Genomic DNA, 10,581 nt, shown 5'->3' with positions numbered 1-10,581 from the left:
TAAAAAGTAAAAAAAAATATGTAGTTGTATTTTGTGCCTTTTGTAACAACAACCAGTGAATACCAGGTTGTTTAGAGGTTTTGTGCCAAAAACACAAGCCTATCAACAGCGTCAGGTTTAAGAGATGCTCGATGGCATGTAACTATATTACCACTGGTACTAAATACCCTTTCTGAGGGGGAACTGGGGCACACACAAATATTTTTTTGCCACATTTTTCAGGTTTGGGAACATTTCCTTATGGTAGTTCCACCACTGCAATGGATTTGCCTCACTGTCAGCACTAACAGACTGCAAGTAGGCCGACAACTCTTTTTCAATAAGCTCTCTCTGCGACAGTGTGGCGGAAGATGTTGCTGCAGTTTTAAAGAAGCTGCCCAGGGATTTCTTCCTTAGTGGCTCTTCTGGCTGTGATACCGTTGTTGCATCTTGAGGCAGTGAAGCAGCCAACTCAGTTGTGCCCTGGTCAGTCTCATAGAGCATTACCTCCATCTCGGTTATGGCTCTGCTCTTGATGTCCTCCACCTTTTTTTCTGTGCAGTATTTTATCTTGAACCTGGGATCCACTAAGCCTGCCATGTCCAGCAGGTCGTTAGTGGAAGGATCAGAATACTTCTCCCGCAGGTAATCCAGGATGGAGGCTTTGATAGACTGGGTCAGTGGGGTGTCATCCTCCTGACGTGCCAAGAGGCTGGACTGGAAGAGATGGAGAACAGGCTTGACATAGGACACTGTGACATAGCTCTCACCGGATAGAGCGTCGGTGAATTCCAGGAGAGGTTTGAGAGCCTTGTGCACTGACTCTAGAACTTCCAGGTCTTGCCAGGTGAGAACAAGATGCCGGGTTTTCTTGTCTGCAGCTAAGACTTGAGAAATAGCTTGCTCCTGCTCCAGTACCCGCTCAATCATCTTCTCTCGGGATCCCCACCTGGTAGGAGACTCACTGATGAGCTGGTGTGCAGGGAGATTCAGCTCTTGCTGCGCTGTGGCCAGGTCTCTCCTCCTCTTCCAACTGAAAGAGAAGCTGCTCACTACCTTCTTGCACACAGCAACAGCACGGTCAATACGGGGGTCCTTCATGCTTCTCTCTGAGAATTAAAACAAACATTTAAAAATAATAATTTAAAAGGGTATAGTAATTGTGAAGAAATCCACTCAGCCTAACACCAAACTAATTCTTGGTAATTATTTATTCATATAGTACTGTGTAAAAGTGAAGATGCTATCAAAAAATAAGTTTCAAAATATTTAAAAATGCACAATAAAGAGCAGTCTACTGACACACTAATGCAGAAAAAGAAAGAACATGTAAGACTATAAAAACTCTAAGGTGCCTAAGCTAGTATAGTATTCAATTTTTAAAAAAAATATTTCTCTCTCTCTCTCTCTCTCTCTCTCTCTCTCTCTCTCTCTCTCTCTCTCTCTCTCTAATTCAATACAGCTTTATTGGCATGGGAAACATATGTTAACATTGCCAAAGCGTGACATCAACAAGAAGCACAGATAAATGTCTTAACATAAAATACAGGAATATGAAATAATAATATTAAATTGTTCAATATGTACAAAGTAAAATTTTTATTTGTATTTATTTATTTATTTTTTTTAATTTTTTTTTTTTTTAATACTATTATTATTATTATTATTATTATTATTATCATCTTGTTATTTTGTCGAGTTTGCACATTCTAGTCTAACTACTGTTTATATTTATACTTATGTTTATACTTATTATCATCTTTTCTAGTTGATTGTTTACATACACTTGGCGAATAAAGATGATTCTGATTCTGATTCTGATATCCATCAGGAGGGGATGGTTTATGTCTGTCCAAATGTGGTCGCAGCAGTTCACGAATCTTGCGTCTTTTTTTGCATATTGCTGTACGTACTCTTCAATTTCATTCAGTTGGTGCTCTCTCGCACATTAATTGCATAGATATAAGATTATTAAGTTCTGTGTTGTGATCATGCAGTAGGCTATTATAACATTGCTCATATATTAATAAAGATAATTAATATTTTATCACAGTGGTAAACACTCACCAATTGCAAGATGCAGGCGATGGCCAAAACACTGTAGACGTGTCCAGTTGTTCAGGCTCACAGCTTTGACGATGTTAGCGCCGTTATCAGTGGTGATGCACACCTGACGAGCTTCATTTAAGTTCCATGACATGAGAGCATCTTGCAGGCCTTGTGCGATGATCCCGCCAGTGTGATCCTCAGGAAGAAAACTCGTCTGAAGGCACTTGCTTTTCAACTTCCAATTGTCTATATAGTGGACCGTCAAACTGAGGTATGGCTCACATGTTCGGCTGCTCCATATGTCGGCAGTTGTTGAGAAGTGGGTCACATTTACAAGCTGACTGGCCAGCTCTTCCCTCACTTTAATGTACAACTCAGGCAGCGCTTTCTCTGCAAAATATTTGCGACCCGGCAGATTATATCTTGGGTCAAGCGTGTTGATGAGCTTTCTGAACCCGGGCTTCTCCACCACATTAACCGGGACCATGTCTTTGGCGATGTGGTGGGTTACTGCGCACGTTATCTCCTTCTGTTTTTGACTGTTTTTGTCGTACGGTGTTGACCTGGAAATAGAGGAGGCCAGACTCAGTTGCGTGAGTGCTGGTTGCTTCGGAATTTTCTTTGATATTGCACCGCTCTGAGATGTTGTCGTGCGGAGTTTCAAGCACTCTTCATTCTCTAGCGGGTGGTTTCTTAAATGGTGATATAAATTTGATGTACTGCTACATTTTGAAGAGACGCTTTTGCGACAGATTTTGCATATCACCGTTGTTTGTTCAACATCTTCCTTCTTGAAACCAAACCACCGCCAGACGATGGATCCTGTGCTGTTTTTTTTTTTCATTAATTCGTTCTCCTCCATTGTAACCGTTAGCACCTGCTGCTGCTACCTTTCTGCTGGGCGAAGACGTTATGACGTTGCATGCGCGACAGACTGACGTATGTGGTAACTAGGTGCGTTTGTTTTGTCTCTCTGTGAGAGAGAAAGGGTGTGAGAAGAGTTGTGTCCGCGAGTATGTAAAAGTTAATCTACAAACAAGCATAAAAAATAAAATAAGCTTAACTTGATAACCTAAGTAATCTTCGATGCTGGACAGGACAAGAGAAGAAAAAAAAAATTAAAAAAAAAAAAGTCCGAGTTTAACGGTATGGTCATTTTCAACACCGCACAGACTACAAGCTGCGATATATCGAGTATATTCGATATATCGCCCAGCCATAATGGAATAATCTGATAATTTAGAGAAGCTGTTTATTAGTTTAAATAATTCTTCTAATGAGGATTGGGGTTCTTCCAAATAGAGTAATATATCATCCATATAAATATAAATTTTGTGTTCTGAGATGGATGAGTGGATTCCTTTAATAACAGTATTCTGACAAACAGCTGCTGCGAGAGTTTCAACAAATATTGCAAAAAGCAAAGGTGAGAGTGGGCAACATTGTCTGGTTCCCCTCTGCAGTGTGAAGCTTTGGGATGTTATTTTGTTTGTGGTTACTGAGGCCTTAGGTTTAGAGTATAGGGTGGAGATCCATTGTATGAATGATTCTCCAAAGCCAAATTTGCCAAGGACAGTAAGAAGTAATGACCAGTTGACTCTATCGAATGCTTTTTCTGCGTCGAGTGGCAAGATTATTGTTTTCTTTTTAGAGTTCTGTGCCATGTTGATCAAATTAAACAGTCTTCTAACATTGTCTGTGGAGTGTCTATTTTTAATAAATCCTGTCTGGTCTTGGTATATAATTGACTGTACTACTTTCTCTAACCTGGAAGTGAGTGCTTTGGTCTGTGTTATTAAGTGAGATGGGACGGTAGCTTGGGGTTTTTGTCTGGTTTAAGTAATAATTTAATGTTTGCTGTATTCATGTGGCCTCCTATGTAACCTTTATTTTGAATTTATGTTAGTACGAGCGGAGCCAGCATTGACCAGAAATGTTTTAGGAATTCAGCAGGGAACCCATCTGGACCTGGTGCTTTGCCAGTTGACATGCTATCCAAAGCATTTTGTAGTTTTTGTAAGAAAAAACATTGCATTTGAAGGTGGGACGGATGAATAGTGATGATAGTTTTATGCCAAAAATTATTTCACACAAAGTGAGACATATTAGCTTTTATCTTTCCATACAAGTGTCAAATCTGACCATTGATAAATCTGTGGCCCTTTATGGTTTAATGACGGTAAGACGTGTAGTTTTTACTTGGACTATTCCTTTCATGAAGTGGTTTGCGTTAACACTTAGCCCAGTCTTATGTGTCACATCGTTGTTACCGGGAGCTCCCGGTAAGAGCGCTGAGCTCCCAGTAACAAGGACATATTCTTACCTAGGGTTGTCCCGATACTAGAATTTCAAACTCAATATCGATACTCAGGAAAAAACTGAATACCATTTTCGATACCATGGGACAAAAAAAGACACTTAGCCCAGTCCTATGTATTGGACACATCGTTGTTACAGGGAGCTCCTGGAAAGCCCCCCAGGCCTATAGAACACTGGGGGAAACCCTGACCCACCAGTTGAGAATTGCTGCTCTAAACAACTGACGGTCTGTAGTAGGTCTCCATTTACTACACCAAATATATTAACAAAACATATTTTTCTGTTTTTTGAAGAATTATCATTATTGACATCATTATTATCATAAAAAATGGAATAACTTATCAATGACTTCTTTAACAGTTACTGTAATAGCCTGAAAACAACTGACTGAAGAGTCTTTATTATGTCTCCCTCTGTCCACTACAGCAAATATATTAATAATATTAATAAAAAAAAACACTTTCTGATGCTTTTTATTGATTAAATAACCTTAAATACTGTTATTAAATACTGTTAAATACTGACTTATTTTTAAAAAAATACTCTCGTAGCATAAAAATAACTGACAGTCTTTATGAGGTCACATATCTACACACACCTCTACTACACCAAATATATTTAGAAAAAACACTAAAATCTGATAATAATAATAATAATAATAATAATAATAATAATAATAATAATAATAATAATAATTAATCAACTAAAAATGTAAAAAAAAAAATCATTTAAAAATGATCGTGTTGATGTTTTGAACCCAGTGTATCGTATGGTATTCTGCAAATTAAATATGATTAGAAATTTGTCCGTAGGAAAAACTCTGTCTCCCAATCCTTTTGTGAAGTGATTATTATTTGTTTTGTTAAGCTTGTCACCTGTATATATCTAGTGCACTTTATTTTCCTTCTTATGTATTCCGTTTCTTATCATACTCTTGTTTATTGTATGTTGTACAGGCCTTTTTTGTTCAGGAATAAATTTGTGTTAATTTTTGGAACCCGTTGTCGGTGGTTTTTGGAGACCGAGTTTTATTTTGATTACGTTTTTATGTTGCGTCCTGGAGCTCCTAGACTGGGGCGTAACATCGGTTAATAGAGTGACCTTTGAATAATTTATTGCTAATAATTACATTATTAATTAGTGATGCACCAAAAATCTGACCAAACATTATGTTATAAATACGTGAGTAAACGACGCAGTCAGTGCACGCTTGTCTAGAAACAGACCAACTTGTCTGTAGACTCGTGGAGCGTCTGTATTTAATACATGTGAGCACTACAGAGTTGATGGAGCAGTAAGTGTGTTTTATGTGTGTGTGTCACTTAGACACTGTAGTTACATGTAGCCCTCCATTAACACAGACCTTTAATACATCACAACTGTACTTGGTCCACGTTATAAACATCATTACTCTGATAGAATTAAACGGTGTAATCACAGCTTCAATGCATTTTGTGTTTTAATTAGGGCTGCACCATTTTCACAAAAAACCTAATTGTGATTTTTCTGACAATTTTTAAAAAGATTTCATACATTTAAAAAGCATATGTGTTTTTTTTTCCCAAATTCTGTTTTCCACATCAATTTTTTAGAAATATGAATGAATTATTTCAGAAAATAATTAGTTTTTAACTCCTGTAAGGAAACAAAATACTAATAAATTAAAAAAAAAACTTAATTCCTTTTGAGCACAATTATTTTAATTTTGTTATGTAAAATAAGTTTGTAATATGCTGCTCAAATGAATAAATAAATGAAAAATGAATGAATGAATGAAAAATAAAGTAGATATAATTAAAAAGAAGATATAGGTTGTACTGTGAGAAAACAAAATAAAAATGTAATTTAAAATAATGAGTAAAATACAATTAAAAGGTAGATATAAGTTGTAGTAACATGGATTATTCTGACTGCTCCTTTTTAATTATTCATGTCATATAAAGATGTATGAGAACAGCATTAATGTCACTATAATTACCCTCAGGGATCAATGATTTACTGAATCTGATCAGGTTTATTGATTAAGTTTTGATCAACTTAATTTAAATTAACCTCATTTAATTATCCTGATGACATCATTCCAGAACGTAATGATTAAACAAAGCTAAATGTGCAAACATCACGTGTAAGAAGTGTTTTTTTCACCACTAGAGGCTAGAATATTTTACAGTATCAGAAGTTATCAATAATCTATGATGTTTCATACTCTACAATCTCTGGTATTGATGGTCTACAACAGAACAACTTTATCCAGATGTTCTGTAGCTCTGATCAAGTGAAGCTGATTAAAGCTGAGTCATGTTTTCACTGAGCACAGCAGCGCTATGAGAAACAGACAGAGCTTCACAGACATGTTAAAGTTAAACAGACACTGGTGTCTCTGATGTAGGAGTCAGTGATGATTTGTGTAGTTTTTTACCAGGTTAGACGGTGTTTAGGTGGTGTTTGAAACGACTACAAAGAGAGTTGGAAGGACATTTCTGCATAAAAAATGTTCTTTCCCTCACAGTGACGGTGTTTAAACCCAATTCTGTGAATTTCCGTTGCGTTCACCTGAGGTCAGGTGTAGATGTAGTTCTACAATTAGACACTAGATGAAGCCCCAACATAAGTATTAGGTCTAAGCTCCTCCTTCTACTACTTTGACTGAAAATCTATCACACCTGTGTGTTTGGACTCTCAGATAATGTAGTGGAGGAGCTCAGAGATGTTGTTAGTGAGTGTCTTCAGATTTATTGAATTATTATGGTTTATTTTAAGCTCCTAAAAGCAAGTATTTAAGTTAGAATATAGGTCATGTTAAAGTACACAGGCTGATTCCATGTTTATATGTATTTTGACCCAAATGTAAGTTAACTCTACAGCCAAAGTGTTTGGCTTTACCAGTTTGTTTGTTTAGTGACATCTTAGTCAAAATACATTAAGGTACTATTTGATCCAATTGGTATAATATATATATAGTGATTTCATAGTGTAATTTAGGTTAAAACAATGAAGAATAAAATCACAGACATGTTAAGAATAATAAATATTGGTTAAGAGTTTCAGATAAATACATTTACATAAATACTAAAATTAATAAATAAGTTTATGGGTAAAATACATTGTTAAAAAGTTAGACTTTAATTAAAATGGTTAAAATTTGTACAGCAAAGCACATGATTTAATTTTACAAATAGAAATAGTTAAACATTGTTGGTTGATTTAAAAACATTAATTATTAAATAACAGAAAATTTATTTATTTAATAAATAAAATGTTTAAAATAGGAAAAGCTCAGGTGGTTCAATCTTTTAAAAACATTTGATTAGAACTCATTCTTCCTTTCTCTCTTTTTCATCCTTTTCTTTAAGGTTTTAAACCTGCTACAAAACCTACAACAAAACTGAATAAACTTTTAAAAGCTGAGATGATCTCATGTCTTACTTGTGTTCCATCCATGTTCTTTCAAGCTGGACAAGCATTGTAGAAAATAAGCTTAACAAGTATCTGGTATGGTATTCTGCAAATTAAATATGATTTAAAATTAGATTTAGATTAATTAATTGATAAAAGAAGTAAAGGAAGTTTCTCACTTTCTACATTCATAAAAAGATCATTTATTTAAAGCGTGTGTGATTTCCCTTGTTTAATTTTATGAGACATGTGCATGATAAATGTGTTTTTTTTTTGTTTTTTTTTCACAAATCTATTTTATTTTGTTTGGTGTATTTTTCTGTAATGTATGTTTTTTGGAGTCATTATGTGTATTCAGAAAAAAAGGGAAAAAAAATATGCCAAGATTCACGGCTCTGCCCTACAAACACTGTAAAAGTTAACAAAAATCCATGGATCTCTTTTGGTGTCCCACTTCTCTAGATGATCTGCAGCAACTTTGAACCCTGTCAGTGAAACACCCTATGAAAAGTGTGTTACAATAGGACATCTGTCTCATTAAATTATCTTCACTATGTAGGGGGCGCTAACGTGCCAATATCCATTTTTCCACATTGAGCTGGTTTAGGGCTGGAGGTTTAACAACTGATTCACAAATGTTTGTTTGGTTCCTTCTCTGTGTTTAATCTCTAACTGTTCTACAGGACTCTGGAAACCAGAACAAAGTGACACCTCAACGCTCTCAGGACCATGAAGCTCAGCCACAACAAAGAAACAAATCTAAGAGAAAAACTTCAGAGCAAAGAGTTCAACAGCAGAGCCAAGCTGGAGTTAAAGCTAAACATACATGTGACCAGTGTGGGAAGGCCTTCAGCTGTAGATCATCCCTCACTAGACATCAAAGAATCCATTCTGGATCAAAGCCATTTAACTGTGACCAGTGTGGGAAGGACTTTACCAGGAAATCAACCCTCACTGAACATCAAAGAATCCATTCTGGAAAAAAATTCTTCATCTGTGACGAGTGTGGAAAAACTTTTGCTCGAAAAGAGCACCTGAAGACCCATCAGCTTGTTCACGGTGGAGAGAAACCTCACACTTGTGATGAATGCGGAAAGACTTTTAGTCAATCTGGAAACCTCAGTCGACATGTTCTCATTCACCGTGGAATCAAAGCTCACAGATGTGAACAATGTGGAAAGACTTTCACACGAAGATCACATTTAACGAAGCACATGAAGACTCACTCCAGAACAGAGTTGTATCACTGTGGGAAAATATATAAACACAAACATACCCTCATCATCCACCTGAGATCTCACACTGGACATGAAGTGTGTCCCTGTGACCAGTGTGACAAAGTTTTTACAACATATGGAGATTTAAAATCTCACCAAATCAGCCACTCATCAGAAAGACCTCATAAATGTGACACATGTGGAAAATCTTACAAGTGGAAATCTAACCTTAATCTCCACCAACGAGTTCATGAGAAGAATGTTTTCAGATGTGATGAGTGTGGGAAGACCTTCAGCACTTCATCTGTTCTCCACTCACATCTCTGTGTGGATGGAGACATGGAGCAGGAATCATCTTCAGATCCCAGCGACACACGGATGGTGACGACACCTTCTGGTTCCAGTGTTGGACTGAAGAACCCAGAGATCAGGCTGCACAGGATTCCAACATAAACCTGCTGTCAGCTGGAAAATGGACACCAACAGTTCAGGAAGTTGTTGATCTTTGAAGGTGTGGTCTGAAAGAAAAGATCAATACAATGATCAGTTGGAAAGGAAGCAGGAAGAAGTTTCCCTTTGTTCACTTTCTATACAGGATATACATTCTATAGCTTCTGTATTCATACATGATGTATATGAAGAATGATTTACATTATTATTATTATTATTATACACTAATGACAGATTATATATCAGGGCTGTCAAACTCATTTTAGTTGAGGGTTCAAATATGGACCAGTTTGAGGTGCAAAGGGCTGCAGATTATAGAAAAACCAGCCTTAGTTTATGAGCAACTTTGCTTTAATTTTCCAATATTTTGTAGAATAATTTAGGAAAAATTGCATAACTTTCAAAAATTTAGAGTTCCTGCAACACTTTGAGTTTAAAAATAACTCCCATCATATCAGCATGGGAAAACAGTGAGCTCTACAAATATTGTGGAGTTTACTCAAAATTTTGTGTTTTTAGAGGAGTTGTGATATCTACAACTGAAATAATTTTTAATTTACTCAATAATTTATGTTTTTTGTCATTTTTACTTTCTCGTGCAGGCTGAATTAGATGCTCTAAAGGGCCGGATTTGGCCCCCAGGCCTTGAGTTGGACACACATTCTATATGAAAGACAGTCTGAGATGTTCATGTGTTTGTATACTGTACATAATAATCATTAGTAGTTTTTTATAGAATGTAGAGAATGTGACTAACATTCTAATAGATGTAATAATCAGATCCTAACTTGTAGATGAATATACATGCTGTGTTAATACAGACCATCTTCATCATGTACCTTTGAATCTGTTTCTTTTCTCTGTGTTTATAAAGGATTCATATTTGTAATGAGTTTTAAATGAGTATCTAATACATCACATAATAGTATTTTCTTGATTTTAGATGTGATGTGTTTTATATAAAGTATGTTTTTCTACAGTTGAAGTGAATGTGATGAAATGGTTCCTGACAGGGAAACCCTGCCTAAAGCCTGTGAATGGATCATGCAGTGTGCTGAATGAATATCAGGGGAAGGGGAGCCCAAAGTGTCCAAACACTCCCATTTTATCACCATATTTACATTTCTATCAACTCTGTGATTACAGCTCATAGATTTATTCTAACTCTGAA

At 36.1% G+C, this 10,581-nt stretch overlaps 1 long non-coding RNA gene across 1 annotated transcript; it reads left to right on the top strand.

The window, feature by feature from the left end:
* Positions 1–269: 269 nt before the first annotated feature.
* LOC114459499 (uncharacterized) lies at positions 270–1,105 on the top strand. The gene is made up of 3 exons (XR_003673373.1): positions 270–465; positions 542–826; positions 936–1,105. It is a non-coding gene; the product is annotated as an uncharacterized LOC114459499 (long non-coding RNA).
* The last annotated feature ends 9,476 nt before the right edge of the window (positions 1,106–10,581 follow it).

Source organism: Gouania willdenowi, unplaced genomic scaffold, assembly GCF_900634775.1.
Source record: "Gouania willdenowi unplaced genomic scaffold, fGouWil2.1 scaffold_31_arrow_ctg1, whole genome shotgun sequence".
Classification (NCBI taxonomy): Eukaryota; Metazoa; Chordata; class Actinopteri; order Blenniiformes; family Gobiesocidae; genus Gouania; species Gouania willdenowi.
The sequence above is the reverse complement of the archived record's forward strand: the minus strand, read 5'-3'. Positions and strand labels throughout refer to the sequence as shown.